This window comes from Tursiops truncatus, chromosome 6, assembly GCF_011762595.2.
Source record: "Tursiops truncatus isolate mTurTru1 chromosome 6, mTurTru1.mat.Y, whole genome shotgun sequence".
NCBI lineage: Eukaryota > Metazoa > Chordata > Mammalia > Artiodactyla > Delphinidae > Tursiops > Tursiops truncatus.
The window spans coordinates 38,445,632-38,468,413 of record NC_047039.1 but is presented as its reverse complement, the minus strand read 5'-3'; the positions used below and the strand labels follow the sequence as shown (position 1 = coordinate 38,468,413).

The following is a 22,782-nucleotide window of genomic DNA, read 5'->3' as shown; positions in this document are numbered from 1 at the left end:
GGGAAGGGCTCCACACGGAGGAAAAATTTCTGGGAATGGAATCAAAATTGAGTAGGACAGAGACAATAGAGAGAAAAATTCTAGATAAAAGTGGAGAAAAAAATATAGCCAGGAAATCTCAGAAAGCAAGCTGCCATATTTTTAAAGTACAAAAACAAGAATAAAGGGAGCTTTGTACATTATAAAAACTATCTTAAAACATACTTTCTGGTAAAAATTTGGAAAACTCAATTCATGTAAATATAAGCAACACAAAAATATTAAGACCAGATACCATATAAGCTACAAGTATAAGAAAATATAAAATAGACTAAGGAGCAGAATAATAGTCTTTCAGAAAAACTATGCATGCCAGAAAAGCATTCCCAGAAAACATTAAGAATCTAATGTATATTTCAAGATAAGCTGAGTAGGTTAAATATTTATGCAGGCATGAAATTATAGATAAAAATGCAGAAACAAGATGATAGAAGTTAAGAATTATAAATTTTTAAAAAATCATAAGAATACTGTAAAAGCAGTACAGGAGCAAATAAACAGAACATAATACCTCAATAGCAACTGATAGTACAAAATAAGGAAATTTAATAGATTAAAAAGAGGTAAAAAAATTGAGAAAAGTAACAGTTATTGAAGGCAAGAACAAGCAAAGAAAATCTAACATATGGATAACAGTAGTAACTGAAGAAGAATGTCTCATCAAGGACATAGAATACATAAAAATATATTAAAACTATAATTCAAAAAACTAAAAAAGTTTCTATTGCCCTTTTTAAAAGAGAAAACATAATATCTGAAACTGTTAACCCAGAATGACCAACAAATTTTTGTAAAATGATTGAACTTAATAGAAAAAGAAAATAGAAAACTTGGGCCATTCAAGCAACAAAGCACAAGGCTTACACAAGAAAGTAAATTATCATGAGATATTAAGACTGCTACACCTTATACTACAGTAAAATGGGATAACATTTTTACAGTACTTAAAAAAAAGAAAATGTGAGACAAGGACTTCTTACTCAGCAAAACTGATCTTCATTTTGAAAGGCTATCAACTATTATTAATGTACAAGTATTAATAAGATATTGTTGTCATGAGACTTTCCTCAATTATCTGTTAGTGAAAGAGATTTGGGCAATGATAAAAACTAGAAAGGTACTGACCTAAGGACTGGTGGTAGGAGTTATATACATAGTTACTTACAGAAGTAAAATGAAGTCTTAAAGAATTTATAGCACGTAATGGCTGTATTATCTGCTATTGTAGACACAGTGTGAACATGAAAGTGTGGAGAGAATGTGAAGAAATCATATGCAAAAAAATGTTTAAACTGTTTTCAGTAACCATCATTGATATTGACATTAATCATTCTCAATCTGTTCACATGTAATATGCTATAAAGCAAAATGAGTAATCATGGAATATTCTAATTCTACCACCTTCTGTATTCTTCAGAACCAAGATCTCTGTGTGGAAGAAAGAGGATATGTACAGATACAATATGAATATAATATAGAAAAGATTAAGTGAAAACCCTACAATTAGTTATGAATTAGAACTGTATTAGAATGTATTAGTAGTGTGAGTAGGAACTCATGAAATTTTGTTCCTTTTACCTATATTTATACTTTTTTTTTTTTTTTCTTTGCAGTACGTGGGCCTCTCACTGTTGTGGCCTCTCCCATTGTGGAGCACAGGCTCCGGACACGCAGGCTCAGCGGCCATGGCTCACGGGCCTAGCCGCTCCGCGGCATGTGGGATCCTCCCAGACTGGGGCACGAACCCGTGTCCCCTGCATCGGCAGGTGGACTCTCAACCACTGCGCCACCAGGGAGGCCCACATCTATCTTTTTAAAGTCTTTTTCTCTCCATCTCTCTATTCCTCTCTTCCACATATAGGAGATATATATATTTTCTGATGATTGTATATACATATACATTGTATGCACATATATATCCTGTACATTATCTTTAAAGGAAGTAGCAATGAGCATCCATATTGTTTTCTTAAATTACCATTTCCCTTTAAAGGAATCCAGGGCTAACATAGAATTGGCCATGTGTTAAGATGAGCCCAGATCAACTTCTCATACCAGATTATAAGGTAGCTATCAACAAATGTTAATGCCCTGTCTAAAGAACCAAAAGGCCATAGGAAGCAATTTTGGAAGAGTACCACTGTCCAAAGAGGGGATATTTTGAATGTCATGAATAAGAATTGCTATGGATGGAGCCCCACAATGGTGTGCTAGTTTCTGCTTTATAACAAAGTGAATCAGTTATACATATATGTATGTTCCCATATCTCTTCCCTCTTGTGTCTCCCTTCCTCCCACCCTCCCTATCCCACCCCTCCAGGCTGTCACAAAGCACCGAGCTGATCTCCCTGTGCTACGCGGCTTCTTCCCACTAGCTATCTACCTTACATTTGGTAATGTATATATGTCCATGCCTCTCTCTTGCTTTGCCACAGCTCACCCTTCCCTCTCCCCATATCCTCAAGTCCATTCTCTAGTAGGTCTGTGTCTTTATTCCTGTCTTACCCCTAGGTTCTTCATGACATTTTTTTCTTAAATTCCATATATATGTGTTAGCATACGATATTTGTCTTTCTCTTTCTGACTTACTTCATTCTGTATGACAGACTCTAGGTCTATCCACCTCATTACAAATAGCTCAATTTCATTTCTTTTTATGGCTGAGTAATATTCCATTGTATATATGTGCCACATCTTCTTTATCCATTCATCCGATGATGGACACTTAGGTTGTTTCCATCTCCGGGCTATTGTAAATAGAGCTGCAATGAACATTTTGGTACATGACTCTTTTTGAATTATGGGTTTTTTAGGGCATATGCCCAGTAGTGGGATTGCTGGGTCATATGGTAGTTCTATTATTAGTTTTTTAAGGAACCTCCATACTGTTCTCCATAGTGGCTGTACCAATTCACATTCCCACCAGCAGTGCAAGAGTGTTCCCTTTCACCAAATATGTTTAAATCTCAGTTTATAACCATATTTAAAAAAAACATAATTGGTCAGCTTTTGAGGATGACAGAAATCAATTTTCATATAAACCAGGTAAATGACATGTAAGAATCAAACATTTTTAGGTGTCTTTTTCTACATTGTGGATATTCAAATTATAAATGAGGAAGAATGTCACCTTATAAAATATTTGTTAGTAATTAAAAAAAATAACAATGAAAATAGAGCCATCTTGAAAACTTCTTGAATTAGTGGATCTAGACATTGAGCCCCTATGCATTTTAACATCCAAAGAGAGTGAAAATCCAAACACGTGCCTCCTAAGGGAGGAGCACAAGTGAATCTATATCCTTGCCAAAGAGACTGTACTTGATTTGGTCATGCCATTGGGTCCATTGCCAATTTGAAATAACTAAAGATGAGTGAATAAATTGCTACCATGCACCATGAATACACAATGAACACAATCCAGACTGTGAGACATTCTAGATTAAATGGCCTAATACCGTAAACAGATAAAAATGATAAGGAAAATAAAGGACTAGAAATCTTTAGGTTAAAAGAAACAAATTATCAAGATAGTAAAGAGGCAAAACAAAGCTATAATACCTAGAAATATATACTTAGGTGATGAATTAAAAAAAAAATGCCAGGAAGTGATTGCTAGTTAAGTCAGGATAGTAGTTACTTTTGAGCAATTGAAGAATGTGTGATTGATATTTGCACGAACAAGGGCTTCTGGGTTTCCTGAAAATGTTCCTGGGCTGAGTAATGATTACATGTGTCCATTTAATAATGTTTCACTGCACTATTCATTTCTGTGTAGATTTCTGTATCTGTATATAATTTTACAATAAAAAGGCAAAATAAAAATTCAAGTAAAATGACAGTTTGTTTTGTTTTGTTTTTTGCAGTACACGGGCCTCTCACTGCTGTGGCCTCTCCCGTCGTGGAGCACAGGCTCCGGACGTACAGGATCAGCAGCCATGGCTCACAGGCCCAGCCGCTCCGCAGCATGTGGGATCCTCTCGGACCAGGGCACGAACCCATGTCCCCTGCATCAGCAGGTGGACTCTCAACCACTGCGCCACCAGGGAAGCCCAGTTTTTTTTTTTTTTAAAGAATGTCTAGACCAATGCGTATTGCACTGAGAGGGCCCCCCCGCCCTCAAGACTATCATTTCTCCAGTGGGAAAAAGAAAGCCCAGTGTGGACGTACAATTCCCTCACCATTACATGTTGCTTTCCAGGGGGCCTGCTGTAGTTGTACCTCACAGGGATCACAGGGAAATCTGAAGGGCTTGACCACTGTGAATCAATGTGATTGAGAAGAGGGGTATGGTTTACAGTACCTAACAACTCCCAAGTAGAAATCCTACTAGCAGCTTTGCTCATCTGAAGAAGCAAGACAGTGGTGTACTGACCAGCAAACTTGATGGGACATAGGTCTGCCTGATTTTGGATGCCAAACCGAGAACCTTGCTAGCCTTGGACCTTGGTTTGCCTCTCTATCCAGGCAGGAAAGCTAATTCATAACCCCATCTTCTGGTGAGTATAGTACCCAGTCCTGACCACTGAAGAAGCCTGACCAGAAAATCCTGGCAACTGTGGATCCTATCCTGTGACCTTACTTGGGTAGAGAACCAGGCCAGGAGAGAATAGATGATATATTCAAAATATTAAAACTAAAACAAAAATGTCAACCAAGGATACTATACCCATCAAAGCTGTCCTTCAGAAATGAAGGAAAGATAAGACTAACAAAAGGTGAGGGAGTTAATCAACTCTAGATCTGCCTTGCAAGAAATGCTGAAGGGAGTACTTCAAGTAGAAATAAAAGGACATTAATTAACATTATAAAAACCTATGAAGATAGAGTAGAATTCACTGGTAATGGATATATAATCAAAGTCAGATCTCTAATAATAATAATTATGGTGCATAATTCACTTACAACTCTAGTTTAAAAGTTAAAAAAAAGTGTATTAAAATAATTATAACTGCAATAATTTGTTATTGGGTACATAATACATAAACTGTAATAATAATGTGAAGTGTAAGGGGGTAGAGTAGTAAAAATGTAAAGTTTAGAAATACTATTTAAGATGTTACCAGTTTAAATTAAGGTGTTATAATTTAAATATATTTTATGTAAGCCACATGGTAATTACAAATGAAAAACCCAAAGGAGTCATAAAAAGAAACTGATAAAGAGGCCAAAGCATACTGATATCAAAAGTCATCAAATTATGCAAGAGGATAGCAGGGTAAGGAGCAAGGAACAATTGATTTACAAAACAGAGAACAATTTACAAAATGGCAATAGTAAGTCCTTAACTATCAATAATTACTTTAAAAACATGGTTCAAAAGGATACATGCACCCCAATGTTCATTGCTGTGTTGTTTTCAATAGCCAAGACATGGAAGCAATCTAAATGTCAATCGACAGATGAATGGATAAAGAAGATATGGTACATATGGAATATAACTCAGCCATTAAAAAGAATGAAATAATACCATTTGCAGCAATGTGATTGGACCTGGAGACTATCATACTAAGTGAAGTAAGTCAGACGGAGAAAGACAAATATCATATGATATCACTTATATGCGGAATCTAAAAAAATATACAAATGAACTTATTTACAAAACAGAAACAGACTCACAGACTTAGAGAATGAATTTATGGTTACCATGGGGAAAGGGTGGGAGGAGGGATAGGAGTATGGGATTGACATGTACACACTGTTATATTTAAAATAGATAACCAACAAGGACCTACTGTATAGCACAGGGAATGCTGCTCAGTATTCTGTAATAACCTAAATGGGAAAAGTATTTGAAAAAGAATAGACACATGTACATGTATAACTGAATCACTTTGCTGTACACCTGAAACAAACACAGCATTGCTAATCAATTATGCTCCAATATAAAAATAAAATTTTTTTTAAAAAGTTAGTTTCTTATAGGCAACATATTGTTAGATCTTGGTTTATATTTATTCATTCAGTCACTCTTTCTTTTGATTGGAGAAAGCCCATTAACTTTTTTTTTTTAATTTAGGAGCACCTAAATATATAAGGCAGATACTAACAGAACTAACAAGAGAAATTACCATCAATACAACAATAGTTGGGTAATTTAACACTTCATTCTCAAAAATGGATAGATTATCCAGACAGAGAATAAAAGAGGACCCTCACAGATTTGAAGAACACTATAAACCAAATGAACCTAACAAACATATCCAGAATATTTTACCTAACAACAGCAGGATACACAGGCTTTTTAAGCCCCCATGGAATATTTGTTAGGATAGATCATATGTTAGGCCACAAAACATGTCTTTGCAAATTTAAGAAGATTAAAATCATACCAAGTATCTTCTCTGACCACAATGGTATGAAACAAGAAATCAGTAATAGGAGAAAAACTGGAAAACTCACGAATACATGAAAATTAAACAACACTCTGCTGAACAACCAATGGACAACAAAAGAAATTAAGGGGAAATTTCAAAAATACTTAAGACAAATAAAAGTGGCAATACAACATACCAAAACTTATGGGATGGAGCAAGAGCAGTTTTAAGAGGGATGTTTATAACCACCAATGCAAACATAAAAAAAAACAGAAATACCTCAAACAACCTAACTTTACACCTCATGGAATGAGAAACAGAAGAACAAATTAAAGTTGAAAGTTAAGAGATGGAAAAATGTTAAATATAAGAGCAGGAAAAAATGATATACAGAACAGGCAAACAATAGAAAAGATTAAAAATCCAAGAGTTGATTATTTGAAAAGATAAACAAAATTGAAAAATCTTTAGTTAGACAAACCAAGAAAAAAAGAGAGGACCCAAATCAACAACATTATAAATGAAAGAAGAGACATAACAACTGATATCACTGACATGCAAAGGATAATAGAGCCTACTATGAACAACTACATGCCAAAAAACTGGACAACCTAGAAATTCTTAGAAATTCATAGAAACATACAACCTGCCTAGACTGAGTCAGGCAGAAATAGAAAGTCTGAATAGATCAGTTACTATCAAGGAGACCAAATCAGGAATCACAAACCTCCAAAAACAAAAACACCCAGGAACAGATGGTTTTGCTAGTGAATTCTACCAAACATTTAAAGAAGAATAATTAATACCAATCTTTCTTAAACTCTCCCAGAAATTCAAAGAGGAGGGTACATTCCCAAACTCATTTTACAAGGCCAGCATTACCCTGATACCAATGTCAGATAAGAGATTACAAGGAAAGAAAACTACAGGCCAATATTCTTCATGAATATAGATACAGAAATTTGCAACAAAGTTTTAGCATACTGAATTCAGCAGCATGTCAAAAGCATCATACACCATATTAAAGTGGGATTCATGCTTGGGAGGCAAGGATAGTTCAACATAAGCAAATCAATAAATGTGATTCACCACATTGATAGAAGAAAAGATAAAATTTATATGATCATCTCAATGTATGCAGAAAAAGCATTTCACAAAATTCAATATCCATTCATGATAAGAACTGTCAACCAATTAGATACAGAAGAAACATACCTCAACATAAAGAAGGCCATAGAAGACAAGTCCACAGCTAACATAATACTCACCAGTAAAAGGTAGGAAGTCTTCTCTCTAAGGTCAGGAACAAGACAAGAATGTCTACTCTTACCACACTTATTCAATATAGTACTAGTTAGGCTTCAGAATTGGAAAGAAAGAAGTAAAATTGTCTCTGTCTACAGATGGTGTGATTTTATATATAGAAAATTCCAAAGATTCCACCAAAAAAACCGCTAGAACTAGTCAACAAATTTAGTAAAGTTGCAGCGTATAAAACCAACATACAAAAATAAGTAACATTCCTATACATTAAAACAAACTTTCTGAATAAGAAATAAATAAAATGTTCTCATTTACAATAGCATCAAGAGAATAAATACTTAAAAATAAACTAAACCAAGTAGGTAAAGACCTCTACACTGAAAACTATAAGACATTGATAAATGACATAGAAGAACACACACACACAAAATGCAAAGATATCTTGTATCATGGATTAGAAGAATTAATATTGTTAGGATGTATATACTATACACAGCCATCTACTGATAGAGATTACACTGAATCTAAATTCCAATGTCATTTTTTACAGAAGTAGAAAAAACAATCTTAAAATTCAAATGAAACCACAAAAGATTCCAAATAACCAAAGTAATCCCCAAAAGAAGAACAAAGCAGAAGGTATTAGACCTCCTGATTTCAAACTGTATTACAAAGCTATATAGTAAGCAGTATGGTTCTGTATAAAAATAGACACCTAGACCAGTATAACAGAATCAAGAGCCCAGAAATAAATCCATACCTATACAGTCAACTACTTATTTGACAAGAGAGTCAAGAATACCAAATGAGAAAAGACAGTCTCTTCAATAAATGGTGCTGGTAAAATTGGATATTCACTTATAAAAGAAAGAAACTGGACCCTGTCTTTCACCACTCACAAAATTAACTCAAAATGTAACACCTGAAACCATAAAACTCCTAGAAAAAAACGTATAGAAAAATTTCTTGACTGGGGTCTTGGAAACAATTTTTTTAATACAACATCTAAAGCACCAGCAACAAAATCTAAAATTAACAAGTGGGAATACCTCAAGCTAAAATGATTCCATCCAGCAAAAGAAAGAATCAACAAAATGGAAAAGCAACCTAAGGAACTAGTGTGCCTGCTGGATGCTGGTGGGGGAACTTGACGCCCAAGGAGATGGGAGGAACTCCCGAGTGACAAGGTAGGATGTGGGGGAAGTAAGGGGGAAGGAAAAGTGGAGGCAGGACAGGACCCACATCCCTGAGGGGTGGCTGGGAGGGGGAGAGGGGTTCCCTTGCCTGGAGGGACCCCAGGGGCTCAGAGGATCAGGGGGGAGCACACCTAGCGTTTCCCCTGCCCAATTGGGCCCTAGGAAGCCTGCAGGGCTTCCGGGCTGGGTCCTCTACCCTCCAATGCCCCCTCTGGGTTGCAGTGGTCCTAGGGGAGTAGGAGGGAGGCAGGGGAGAAGAGGAGAAGTGGACAGGAGGGGCCCTCCAGAATTGGAGGATCAGGGGAGGTGCAGAGGGCATTTCCCCTGTCCACTCGGGCCTCGGGAAGCCTGCAGGGCTCCTGGGCCTGGTCCTCCATTTTCTGGGGCCCCCTCTGGCCTTGTAGGTCCTAGGGACATGGGAAGGAGAGAGGAGGAGTGAAGAGGAGGTGAGGTGGATGGTGGAGGGGGAACCCTCCAGGACTGGAGGATCAGGGGAGGCGTGGAGGGTATTTCCCCCACCCATTCAGGCCCTGGAAAGCCTGCTGGGCTCCTGGGCATGGTCCTCCATTCTCCAAAGACCCTTCTGGTTGCAGGGGTCCTCGGGGTGTAAGAGGGAGGGAGGGGGGTGGAAGAGGAGGAGAGGCAGACAGGGAGGGGCCCTTTGGGATCAGAGGATCAGGGGAGGTGTGAAGGGTGTTTTGCCTACCCATTCACCCCGGAAGCCTGTTGGGCTTCAGGGTCTGGTCCCCTGGCTTCTGGGGCCCCTCAGGCCGAGTGGCTCCTAGGGGCATAGGAGGGAGGCAGGGGGAAGGAGGAGAGAGGCCAGTGGGGAGGGGCTCTCTGGGACTGAAGGATGGGGGGAATGTGCCTAGCATTTCCCCCACCCACTCAGGCCCAGTGAGCCGGCTGGGGTCCTGGACCTGGTCCTCTGACCTCCAAGGCCTGAGGCACTCCTGGGGCTCTCCTGCTGTGTTGAGCCTAAGCTTCACCCACCCAGGGCCTTTTCTGGCCCTGTGGGTCCTAAGCATAGGCCCCACCCACTGCCTAAACCCCAGCCCTGCCTAAGCCCCGCCCCACAGCCAAGGGATTTTCCAATTTTTTTAAACATTTTATTTAGTTAGTTAGTTATTTTTATATAGCAGGTTCTTATTAGTTATCTATTTTATACATATTAGTGTATATATGTCAATCCCAATCTCCCAATTCATCTCACCACCACCCCCAACCCCCTGCCTTTTTACTATTTTGATTCTATACTATTGCTTTTTTTACAATTTTCCTCTATTTTTACTATTGTGGTTCTGTTTTACCTTCCAGTTGTTGTTTCATCTGTATTTTTATTTTTTTATTCTTTCTAACATATCTTTTAGTTTTCTAATTTTATTTTTACTCTTTGTTATTGTTCTGCTTTTTTTCTTTCTTTTTTTTTTTTTTTTGCTGCTCTGCATGGCTTGCACGATCTTGGTTCATGAGCCAGGGGTCGGGCCAGAGCTCCAGTGGTGGGAGCTCCAAGCCTGAACCATGGGACTAACAGAGATCCACAGACACCAGGGAATATTCATCTGAGTGAGGTTTCCTGGAGGTCCTCATTTAAGCACAAAGACCCAGCTCTACCTAACAGCCTACAAACTCCAGTGCAGGAAGCCTCATGCCAAACAACCCGTAAGGCAGGAACACAATCCCACACATCAAAAAAAAATGAGATGACCAAAAAATATGTCAAAGAAAGATGAAGTAGAAAGGTAAAAACCTACAAGACCCAATAAATGAAGAGGAAATAGGCAATCTACCTGAAAAAGAATTCAGAGTAATGATAGTAAAGATGACCCAGAATCACGGAAATAGAATGGTGGCATGGATTGAGAAAATATAAGAAATGTTTAACAAAGATCTAGAAGAATGAAAGAACAAACAAACAGAGATGAACAACAAAATACACTAAAAGGAATCAATAACAGAATAAGTGGGCCGGAAGACAGAATGGTGGAAATAACTGTCAAGGAGCAGAATAAAGAAAAAAGAATGAAAAGAAGACAATCTCAGAGACCTCTGGGACAACACTAAACACACCAATATTCGAATTATAGGGGTCCCAGGAGAAGAAGAGAAAAAGAAAGGGTCAGAGAAAATATTTGAAGAAATTATGGTGGAAAATTTCCTTAACATGGGAAAGGAAAGTCACCCAAGTCCAGGAAGTACAGAGAGTCCCATACAGGATAAACCCTAGGAGAAACAAATCAAGACACATATTAATCAAATTAACAAAAAATTAAATTCAAAGAAAAAATATTAAAAGCAACAAGGGAAAAGAAAAAATAACATACAACGGAATACCCATAAGGTTATCAGCTGATTTTTCAGCAGAAACTCTGCAGGCCAGAAGGGAGTGGCAGGATATACTTAAAGTGAAGAAAGAGAAAAACCTACAACCAAGATTACTCTACCCAGCAAAGAGCTCATTCAGATTCGATGGAGAAATCAAAAGCTTTTCAGACAAGCAAAAGCTAAGATAATTCAGCACCACCAAATCAGCTTTATAACAAATGCTAAAGGAGGGAAACACAAGAGAAAGAAAAGACCCACAAAAACAACCCCAAAACAATTAAGAAAATGGTCATAGGAACATACATATCAATAATAACCTTGAATGTAAATGGATTAAATGCTCCAAACAAAAGACACAGGCTAGCTGAATGGATACAAAAGCAAGACCCATATATATGCTGTCTACAAGAGACCCACTTCAAACTTAGGGACACATACTGACTGAAAGTGAAGGGATGGAAAAAAATATTCCATGCAAATGGAAATCAAAAGAAAGCTGGAGTAGCAATACTCATATCAGATAAAATAGACTTTAAAATAAAGAATGTTACAAGAAATAAGGAAGGACACTACATAATGATCAAGGGATCAATTCAAGAAGAAGATATAACAATTATAAATATATATGCACCCAACATAGGAGCACCTCAATACATATGGCAAATGCTAACAACCATAAAAGGGGAAATCAACAGTAACACAATAATAGTAGGGGACTTTGACACCCCACTTACACCAATGGACAGACCATCAAAACAGAAAATAAATATGGAAACACAAGTTTTAAATGACTCAATACACCAGATGCATTTAATTGATATTCATAGGACATTCCACCCGAAAGTGGCAGAATACACTTTCTTTACACTTTCTTCTCAAGTGCACATGGAACCTTCTCCAGGACAGATTACAAATCTAGGGTCACAAATCAAGCCTCAGAAAATCTAAGAAAATTGAAATCATATCAAGCATCCTTTCTGACAACAGCACTAAGAGACTGGAAACCAATTATAGGAAAAAAACTGTAAAAAACACAAATACATGGAGGCTAAACAGTGTGCTACTAAGTAATCAAGAGATCACTGAAGAAATCAAATAAGAGATTAAAAAATACAGAGAAACAAATGACAATGAAAACACGAGGACCCAAAACATATGGGGTGCAACAAAGTAGTTCTAAGAGGGAACTTTACAGCAATACAATCCTGCCTCAAGAAACAAGAAACATCTCACATAAACAATCTAACCTTACACTAAAAGCAACTAGAGAAATAAGAACAAAGAAAACCCAAAGTCAGTGGAAGGAGAGAAATCATAAAGATCAGGGCAGAAATAAATGAAATAGAAATGAAGAAAACAATAGCAAAGATCAATGAAACTAAAAGTTGGTGTTTTGAGAAGAGAAACAAAATTGATAAACCTTTAACCAGACTCATCAAGAAAAAAAGGGAGAGGATGCAAATCAATAAAATTAGAAGTGAAAAAGGAGATATCACTACTGACATCACAGAAATACAAAGGATTTTAAAAGACTACTACAAACAACTATATGCCAATAAAATGGACAGCCACAAAGAAATGGACAAATTCTTGGAAAGGTAAAATTTTCCAAGACTGGGCCAGGAAGAATTAGAAAATATAAACAAACATATCACAAATAATGAAATTGAAACTGTGATTAACAATCTTCCAGAAAACAAAAGCCCAGGAACAGATGACTTCACAGGCAAATTCTATCAATTTAGAGAAGAGGAAACACCTATCCTTCTCAAACTCTTCCAAAAAATTTCAGAGGGAGGAAGAACATTCCAAAATTCATTCTACAAGGCCACCATCACCCTGATACCAAAACCAAAAATATCACAAAAACGAAAATTACAGACCAATATCACTGATGAAAATAGATGCGAAAATCCCGAACAAAATTGTAGCAAACAGAATCCAACAACACATTAAAAGGATCATACACCATGATCAAGTAGAGTTTATCCCAGGAATGCAAGGATTCTTCAATGTATGCAAATCAATCAATGTGATATACCATATTAACAAATTAAGGAATAAAAACCATATGATCATCTCAATAGATGCCAAAAAAGCTTTTGACAAAATTCAACACCCATTTATGATAAAAACTCTCCAGAAAATGGGAATAGAGGGAAACTACCTCAATATAATAAAGGCCATATACGACAAACCCACAGCAAACATCATTCTCAATGGTGAGAAACTGAAAGCATTTCCACCATGATCAGGAACAAGACAAGGATGTCCACTCACAGCAATCAGAGAAGAAAAAGAATTAAAAGGAATCCAAGTTGGAAAAGAAGTAAAACTGTCACTGTTTGCAGATGACATGATACTATACATAGAAAATCCTAAAGATGCCACCAGAAAACTACTAGAACTAATCAATGAATTTGGTAAGGTTGCAGGATACAAAATTAATGCACAGAAATCTTCAGCATTCCTGCACACTAACAATGGAAAATCAGAAACAGAAATTAAGGAAATAATCCCATTTACCATCGCAACAAAAAGAATAAAATACCTAGGAATAAACCTACCTAAGGAGGCAAAAGACGTGTACTCAGAAAACTATTAAACACCAATGAAAGAAATCAAAGATGACAAAAACAGATGGAGAGATATTCCATGTTCTTGGATTGGAAGAATCAATATAGTGAAAATGACTATACTACCCAAAACAATCTACAGATTCACTGAAATCCCTATCAAATTATCAGTGGCATTCTTCACAGATTTAGAACAAAATTTTTACAATTTGTATGGAAATACAAAAGATCCCAAATAGCCAAAGAAATCTTGAGAAAGAAAACTGGAGCTGGAAGAATCAGGCTCCCCAACTTCAAACCATACTACAAAGCTAAAGTAATCAAGACAATATGGTACTGGCACAAATACAGAAATATAGATCAATGGTACAGTATAGAAAGCCCAGAGATAATCCCACACACATATGGTCACCTAATTTATGACAAAGGAGGCAAGAACATACAATGGAGATAAAACAGTCTCTTCAATAAATGGTGCTGGGAACTGGCCAGCTACACATAAAAGAATCTAGAACAATACCTAACACCATACACAAAAGTAAACTCAAAATGGATTAAAGACCTAAATGTAAGACTAGACACTATAAACTCTTAGAGGAAAACATAGAATAAACACTCTTTGACATAAACCACAGAAAGATCTTTTTTGACCCACCTCCTAGAGAAATGGAAATAAAAACAAAAATAAACAAATGGGACCTAATGAAATTTAAAAGCTTTTGCACAGCAAAGGAAACCATAAACAGGATGGAAAGACAACCATCAAAATGGGAGAAAATAGTTGCAAATGAAGCAATGGACAAAGGATCAATCTCCAAAATATACAAACAGCTCATGGAGCTCAATATCAAAAAAACCCAAACAATCCAATTAAAAAATGGATGGAAGACTTAAATAGACATTTCACCAAAGAAGACATACAGATGGCCAAGAGGCATCTGAAAAGATGCTCAACATCACTAATTATTAGAGAAATGCAAATCAAAACTACAATGAGGTATCATCACACACGCAGCAGAATGGCCATCATCAAACAATCTACAAACAATAAATGCTGGAGAGAGCATGGAGAAAAGGGAACACTCTTGTACTGTTGGTGGGAATGTAAATTGATACAGACACTATGGAGAACAGTATGGAGCTTCCTGGAAAAACTAAAAATAGAACTACCATACAACCCAGCAATCCCACTGCTGGGTTTATACCCTGAGAAAGCCATAATTCAAAAGTACACATATACCCCAATGTTCATTGCAGCACTATTTACAACAGCCAGGACATGGAAACAACCTAAATGTCCAACAATAGATGAATGGATAAAGAAGATGTGGTACATATATACAATGGAATATTACTCAGCCATAAAAAGGAATGAAATTGGGTCATTTGTAGAGGTGTGGATGGACCTAGAGTCTCTCATACAGAGTGAAGTAATCCAGAAAGAGAAAAACAAATATCATACATTAATGCATATATGTGGAATCTAGAGAAATGGTACAGATGAACCTAGTTCTAGGGCAGAAATAGAGACTTAGATGTAGATAATGGACATGTGGACACAGTCGGGGAATGGGAGGGTGGGACGAATTGGGGGATTAGGTTTGACATAAACACACTGCCATGTGTAAAATAGATAGCTGGTGGGAACATGCTGATAGCAAAGGGAGCTCAGCTCAGTGCTCTGTGATGACCTAGATGGGTGGGATGAGGTGGTGGGAGGGAGGTCTGGGAGAGAGGGAATATAAATATACATATAGCTGATTCACTTCATTGTACAGCAGAAACTAGCACAACATTGTAAAGCAATTTTACATTCTTTTAAGAAAAAAGAAAAAAATTAAAAAAAAGAAAAGCAACCTATGGAATAAAAGAAAATATTTGCAAATCATATCTGATGAGGGATTAATAGCCAAACTATATTACAAAACTCATAGAAATGAATAGCAAAAGACAAATAATCTAAAGAAAAAAATGGGCAGGGGACCTGAATAGACATTGTTCCAAAGAAGACAAAAATGGCCAACAGGTACATGAAAAACTTACTCAACATCACTGATCATTAGTGAAATACAAATGAAAACCACAATAAGATATTACTTCATGTTAGAATTGCTATCATTAAAACATGAGAGATTACAAATATTGGTGAGAATATGGAGAAAAGGGAACTCCCATGCACCACTGGTAGGAATGTCAATTGGTTCAACCATTACGGAAAACAGTATGGAGGTTCCATAATTAACAATAGAAATTAACAATAGAACATATGATCCAGCAATCCCACTTCTGGATATATATCCAAAGATACTGAAATAAAGATCTCATAGAGATTCTACATTTCCATGTTCATTGCAGCATTAATAAGGAAATCCTGCTATTTGTGACAACATGAATAGACTTTGAGGGCATTATGTAAGTGAAATAAGACAGAGGAAGACAAATACTGTATGATCTCACTTAGATGTGGAATCTAAAACAACCAAGTTTATAATAAAAGAGATACGTGTGTTTGCCAAAGCCTGGGAGTGGCGGTTGTGGGGAAATTTGGTGAAGGTGGTCAAAACGTACAAACTTCCTGTTATAAGATAAATAAGTACTGCGGATGGGATGTACAAACTGAGGACTATAATTAACACTGCTGTATGGCATATTTAAAGTTTCTGAGAGTAAATCCTAAAAATTCTCACCACAGGGAAAAACCTGTTTTGTAACTATGTAAGGTGATGTATGTTAACTAAACTTATAATAGTCATTTGCGGTATACATATGTTAAAAGTCATTATGCTGTATACCTTATACAGTGCTGTATGTCAATTATCTCAATAAAACTGTAAAAAAAAACCACTGTGCAGATGTTCAGCTTTTGTTGTGATCCTTCCAATTAACCGTTAAAACCTCAACTAGTTCTTAGTTCTTCTCCCAGTCTGTGTCAGAGTTACATCACTATTATTGATTAGCATTATTCTTTTTTTTAATAAATAAATTTCTTTATGGCTGTGTTGGGTCTTTGTTGCTGCGCATGAACTTTCTCTAGCTGTGGCGAGCAGGGGCTACTCTTCATTGCAATGTGTGGGCTTCTCATTGCAGTGGCTTCTCTTGTTGCAGAGCACACGGGCTCTAGGTGTGCAGGCTTCAGTAGTTGTGGCAAAAGGGCTCAGTAGTTGTGGCTTGCGGACTCTAGAGCACAGGCTCAGTAGTTGTGGCACATGGGCTTAGTTGTTCCGTGGCATGTGGGATCTTCCCAGACCAGAGTTCAAACCTATGTCCCCTGCACTGGCAGGTGGATTCTTAACCATTGCATTACCAGGGAAGTCCCAGCATTATTCTTTATGTAGAAAGTGGTCTGCTTTGACCTTCATGAAAAAAGCAATAGGCCACTATTTTTCTCCCTCAGAATGATTATATTAATTTACATGAATTAACAGTGAAACCCTTTGGCAACCATGTCTGCTACACATTTTGACCTAGGTACATTCAGAGATGTTTCAGCTTTATATTAATCACAGGTGGTATTTATGTGCCTATGAGTGAGTTCAGAGACCTGGTGAATTTTGTTTGTGATGGTGCCTATTTTTCATCAGTAAATAAACATTCTATTTTGTCCTGGAATCAAATAATTTTATCTAAAAGAAACATAAATCAGTCCCATACTCAGTTTCAAGATAGTTTCCTATAGCAAGTTTAAGTTAAACCGTTAGCTGGTACACATCTCCTAGAGTTTGAAGATTGTATAAATACCTGTTTTTGTTTTGATGAAAATAGATTCCAATGTCCCACGCTCCTAATCTTTCCCCAAAACATTTGCTCAAATAATTTAACATTCTTATTTGAATTGTCTATTTCAGGTGATTAAAATTCATGATTGTCACAACACTTCAATTCTGAAGAATATCAAATATATCTATACTCCTAACAGTTTTTTAGAAGTTGTACACTGTTTTCTTCTTCTTACTTTCCATAGCCATATCTTTTATACAGACATGTGGACACAGTGCGGGAAGGGGAGGGTGGGATGAATGGGGAAATTAGAATTGACATATATACACTACCATGTGTAAAATATATAGCTAGTGGGAACTTGCTGTAAAGCACAGGGAGCTCAGCTTGGTGCTCTGTGATGACCTAGAAGGGTGGGATGGGGGGAGGAGTGAGAGGGAGGTCCAAGAGGGAGGGGATATATGTATACATACAGCTGATTCACTTCATTGTCCAGCAGAAACTAACACAACATTGTAAAGCAACTGTATGCCAATAAAATAAAATAAAATCTCAAGGAAAAAGGAAGATGATCTTTCTTTCTTTGTTGTTGTCAGCGTAGGGAAACAGTGGCATGCTCTGTATTGTTACTTTAAAATATTTCTAAATAGATAGGTGTTCTCCTAGTAAGATCTGACCAATAGCTTGCTTGAATAATTTTATTGTAAGTACTCATTATGCTAAGAATTTACATTATATGCAATATTCTTGACTATTCTAAGTGGTTTTATCATGTCAATTGTAGACTGTTAAATTACTATGTGTGACTTTGGAATAAAAGAGATTTTCTTCTTTGGGTGCACACATATACAATACAATTAGATTTAGGGAAATAATTCTGAAGGCATTCCACACATTAAAATTTGTAGTTTTATACAAAATATTATTTTTATTTGTCCTTAGAGCTGCCTTCTAACTAGTGATGTGCAATACTGGGTAAATTATATAAATGTTACACTTTAACTCAGGTACTCCTTCACACCCTTTTTTAAAGTTTTTCAAAACTCACTGGAGTTTTTAGATTGGAAGAAGCTTAGCCAATTATCCTGTAAACCAAAGTAACTTCTCATATTCTCCCCTCATCATAACACAGTGTACTAATGTATCTCCTGATAAATCCTTATAAGAATTATCTGCTCATACAAAACATTAAAACTCATTGTTTTATAACCAGAGTGGAGAAGGGTGTCTAAGTGATGAAAACAAATTTAAACGATAACTTAAAAAATTATTTGTCTCAAAAGAATATATTATTCATTGTTAAATATTTTATTTGTTTTGTTGTTAAATTTAAACAATAAAAAAGCCAAAAAGAAAGTTTAAGTCACCTCAAAACACCACCCAGAGGAAATGATCGCTAACAGTTGGTTCCTGTCCTTGCAGAAAACCTAATTCTGTATTTATTTATACATGCTATCCACCTAGATATATGTATTCATAGATGTCTTTCACATTAGTAAGATCCTCAGCTTTAGCATCATTGCTGGCTGCTATCTCCTTGAATGACCCTGAGGTGTTGTACAATGAGGAAGTGAAGGTTAAGAGAGAGTTGTAAACTGCCTCACTGTGTGTTGAAAGTGTGCTCAAATACATAGAACTCTTATTAAAAGACTGGGAGATATTTTGGTCTCAGAAATTTAAAATCTTTTTTCTATTCATTAGCTGATCACTAAGATTAATAAAATAGAAACTCCAGAGGTTACAAATGACAGAAATATAGACTTTGTAAAATTAGTTCAGGAAAGCCACTAAACAAACAAATAGCAACAACTCCAACAAACAGTAACAATAAGCTATGAAAAGGAGGAAGGAAAATATGATTACCAGAGTTTATACACTGTAATATTCAAAAAGTTCAATTTTCAGCAACAACAGAACCCTGAGGTTCTATTGTTGCATGGTCTATATACAGGAAATAAAACAATCAATAGAAACTATTTATGAAGAAGCTGAGACATTAGGCTTACTAGTAAAAAATTTAAAACACACTTAACTGTCTTCAAAGAATTAATGGAAACCATGTCTAAACAACTAAAAGAGACCATGAGAATAATGTCTCCCCAAATAGAAACTATCAATAAGAAGACAGAAATTCTAAAAAGGATTTATACATGAATACAAATATAAGTATACATATATATAAAATAGAGCTGGGAAGTACAATAACTAGAATAAAAGATTCACTCAGAGTTCAATAGAAGATATGAGCAGGCAGAATAAAGATTTAGTGAACTTCAAGATAAATTATTTCAAATTATATCTGATATGAGGAACAGAAAAGATATGAATGAAGATAAGTGAACACATTCTAAGAGACCTGTGGGGCACCATCAAGCACACTAACTAACAAATGAAATGGACAAATTCCTAGAGATACACAAAATATCCAAGCAGATTCATACAGTCATAGATAATATGAATATATAAAAAGAGACTGAATTATTAATTAAATACCTCCAATCAAAGAAAAGGCCAGGACTAGATGGTGTCACTGGTGAATTCTATCAATTATTTAAAGAAGAGTCAGCACCAACCCTTCTCTGTAAACACAGGAAAAGATGCTCATCATCATGAATAGGAAAATCCAAATCAAATTTGTAATTAGACACTATTTCACTCTGTCCAGGATGACTATAAAAATAATGATAACAATTGTTGGTAAGGATGTAGAGAAGTTAGAACCCTCATAGATTGCTTGCAGGAATGTAGAATGATTCAACAGTGTAGCAAATGGTTTGGTATTTCCTCAAAAGTAAAACAGAATTAGTATAAGACCCAACAATTCTGCTTCTAGGTCTTTACCCAAGAGAATTAAAATATATGTCCACTCAAATATTTATACACTGATGTTCATAACAGCATTATTTATAATAGTCAAAAGGTGGAAAAAATGCAAATGTCCATCAGCTGATGAACAGATAAACAAATGTGGTATATCCATACATTGAAATATTATCCTACCATAAAAAGGAGTGGAGTATGGATACATGCTACAACACGAATGAATGTAGAAAACATTATGCCAAATGAAATAAGCTAGAAAGAAAAGGCTGCATATTGTATGAGTCTATTTAGCTGAAATATCAAGATTACACAAATTCATGGAGACAGAAAATAGATTATTGGTTATTCAAGGGATAATGGGAGGTGTAGGTTTTCTTTTGGGGCTATTTACGTTCTGGACCCAATTCCAATGTGTTAGAGGGGTTTCCCCTTGCCTTCTCACCACCACCAAAAACTCTTCAATACCAGCTGAGTATCCCAGAATTTGAACCAATTCTGACACTGTCTACCTGGAGATAGCATCAGATTCCACAGGTTAAGGGCTCAGTCCCACAAAAGCTTCCCTTCATTTCAGACACCAATTGCAAGTTCAAGTTGTTACCTGTGTTTCTGACCAATGGGTTGTAAGTAAGAGGTTCCTTCGACCCCCTTGTCAGTAAGATTAATTTGCTAGAGCAACTCACAGAACTCAGAGAAACATTTTAGTTTCCATCTGGAAAAGCCAGATGGAATAGATTCATAGGTCAAGGTATGGGAAAGGGCATAGAGCTCCCATGCCCTCTCAAAGTATGCCCCTCTCTCTGAATCTCCATGTGTTCATCAATCCAGAAGGTCTTTGAACCTTGTTCTTTTATATTTTAAAGGAGATTTCATTACTCAGGCATGGTTGATTAAATCACTGGCCATTGGCAGTTGATTCAATCTCTAGCCCTTCTCCCTTCCCTCGAGGTGGGGTGGGAGGGTTTGGGGAACTGAAAGTTCCAACTCTCTAACCACATGCTTGGCTTCAAAGAAAATCAGCCCCTTAGGTGTGTTCCAAATATAACCTCATCAAACTAACAAAGATACCTTTATCACTCTCATCACTTAGAAAATTCCAAGCATTTTAGGAGCTGTGTGCCATAGATGGGGACAAAGATCAAATATATATTTCTTACTATAAATTATAGTTAACAAAAGGGTCATGAAAATGCTCAGGAATCAGATAGCATTGATGAACACGCAACATGTGAATGTACTAAAATCACTGAATTGCACAATATAACATGGTTAAATGGTGGATTTTATGGTATATGAATTTAACTCGAAATTTTTAAAAAAGAATAAATTGGATTTTAGTAGTGAAAAATGCAACAACAATTACTAAATGGATGGACTAAGGAGCAAAATGGAAAGAATAAAAAGTCAATGAGCATGCAGCTAGAATAATAGAATTATACAATCTGAATAAGAGAGAGAAAATAGAGAAAAATGACAAGAGCTTCAGGGACCTGTGGTACTATAATCTCTATATCTACATCTATGTCTATCTCAATCACAGCAGCTGATTCACAGAAGAGTAGGCTAAAAAATATTTGAAGAAATAACTGCTGATTTTCCATAATTTGGCAAAAGACATAAACCTAAAATTAGAACAGGATAAACCAAGAGAAATAAATTACAAGACATGTCATAGCCAATCTTATGAAAACTGAAGACAAAGAAAAAGTCTTGAAAGCAGCTAAAGAGAAACAACCATTTATTTATTGAGATGAAAAAAATTCAGATCTGGCCTAATTTCACATCAGAAATTATAGATACCAGAAACAACAAGGTCCTACAGTGTAGCACAGGGATTACATTCAATATCCTATAAACTATAATGGAAAAGAATATGAGAAAGAATATATATATATATATATATATATATATATATATATATATATATATATATATGTATACTTGAATAACTGCTGTAGAGCAGAAAATACACAACACTGTAAATCAACTATATTTCAATAAAGTAAAATTTAAAAAAGAAATTATATATATCAGAAGGAAGTAAACACATTTTTATAAGTGCTGAAAGAAAAGAACTGTCAAATCAGAATTTTATACTTAGAAAAATAGCATTTGGGTATGAGTGAACAGGCCTGCCCTAAAAAATTTCTAAAAGGAGTTCCACAAACACAATGGAAATATTAAAAGAATAAACTTTGTAACGTTAGGAAGGAAGAAATAGCAATGAAAATAGAAAAAATTATGTATATGGGCAATACATTTTCCTTTTCTTGAGATTTTTAAATCATGTTTGAAGCAAAAATTTTAATACCATCTAATATTATCTAAATATGTACAGAAAATATTTAAGCCATTTTTTTTAATAAATGGAGAGGGCAAAGAGGAATAAAAGAAGGTAAGTTTTCTATACTTCAGTCAAATTGGTAAAATGTCAACATTGTAGATGTGCTAAATTATTTATATATAACATAATACTAGCAGAAGCACTAAAAAGCTATGTAAGGAGATATATTCAAGAATACTGGA

The 22,782-nt window shown here is 35.9% G+C and overlaps 2 long non-coding RNA genes across 4 annotated transcripts in view; one reads left to right on the top strand and one right to left on the bottom strand.

The window, feature by feature from the left end:
- LOC117312594 (uncharacterized) overlaps positions 1-5,968 on the top strand; it is a 175,987-nt gene extending 170,019 nt beyond the window's left edge. For all 3 annotated transcript variants that reach the window (XR_012332473.1, XR_004526984.2, XR_012332474.1), the window contains one exon: positions 3,906-5,968. This is a non-coding gene — a long non-coding RNA (uncharacterized lncRNA). The remainder of the gene's footprint in view (positions 1-3,905) is intronic.
- Positions 1-22,782, bottom strand: part of LOC109549823 (uncharacterized) — a 114,474-nt gene that overhangs the window by 61,393 nt on the left and 30,299 nt on the right. The gene's annotated exons all lie outside the window — the stretch shown is intronic.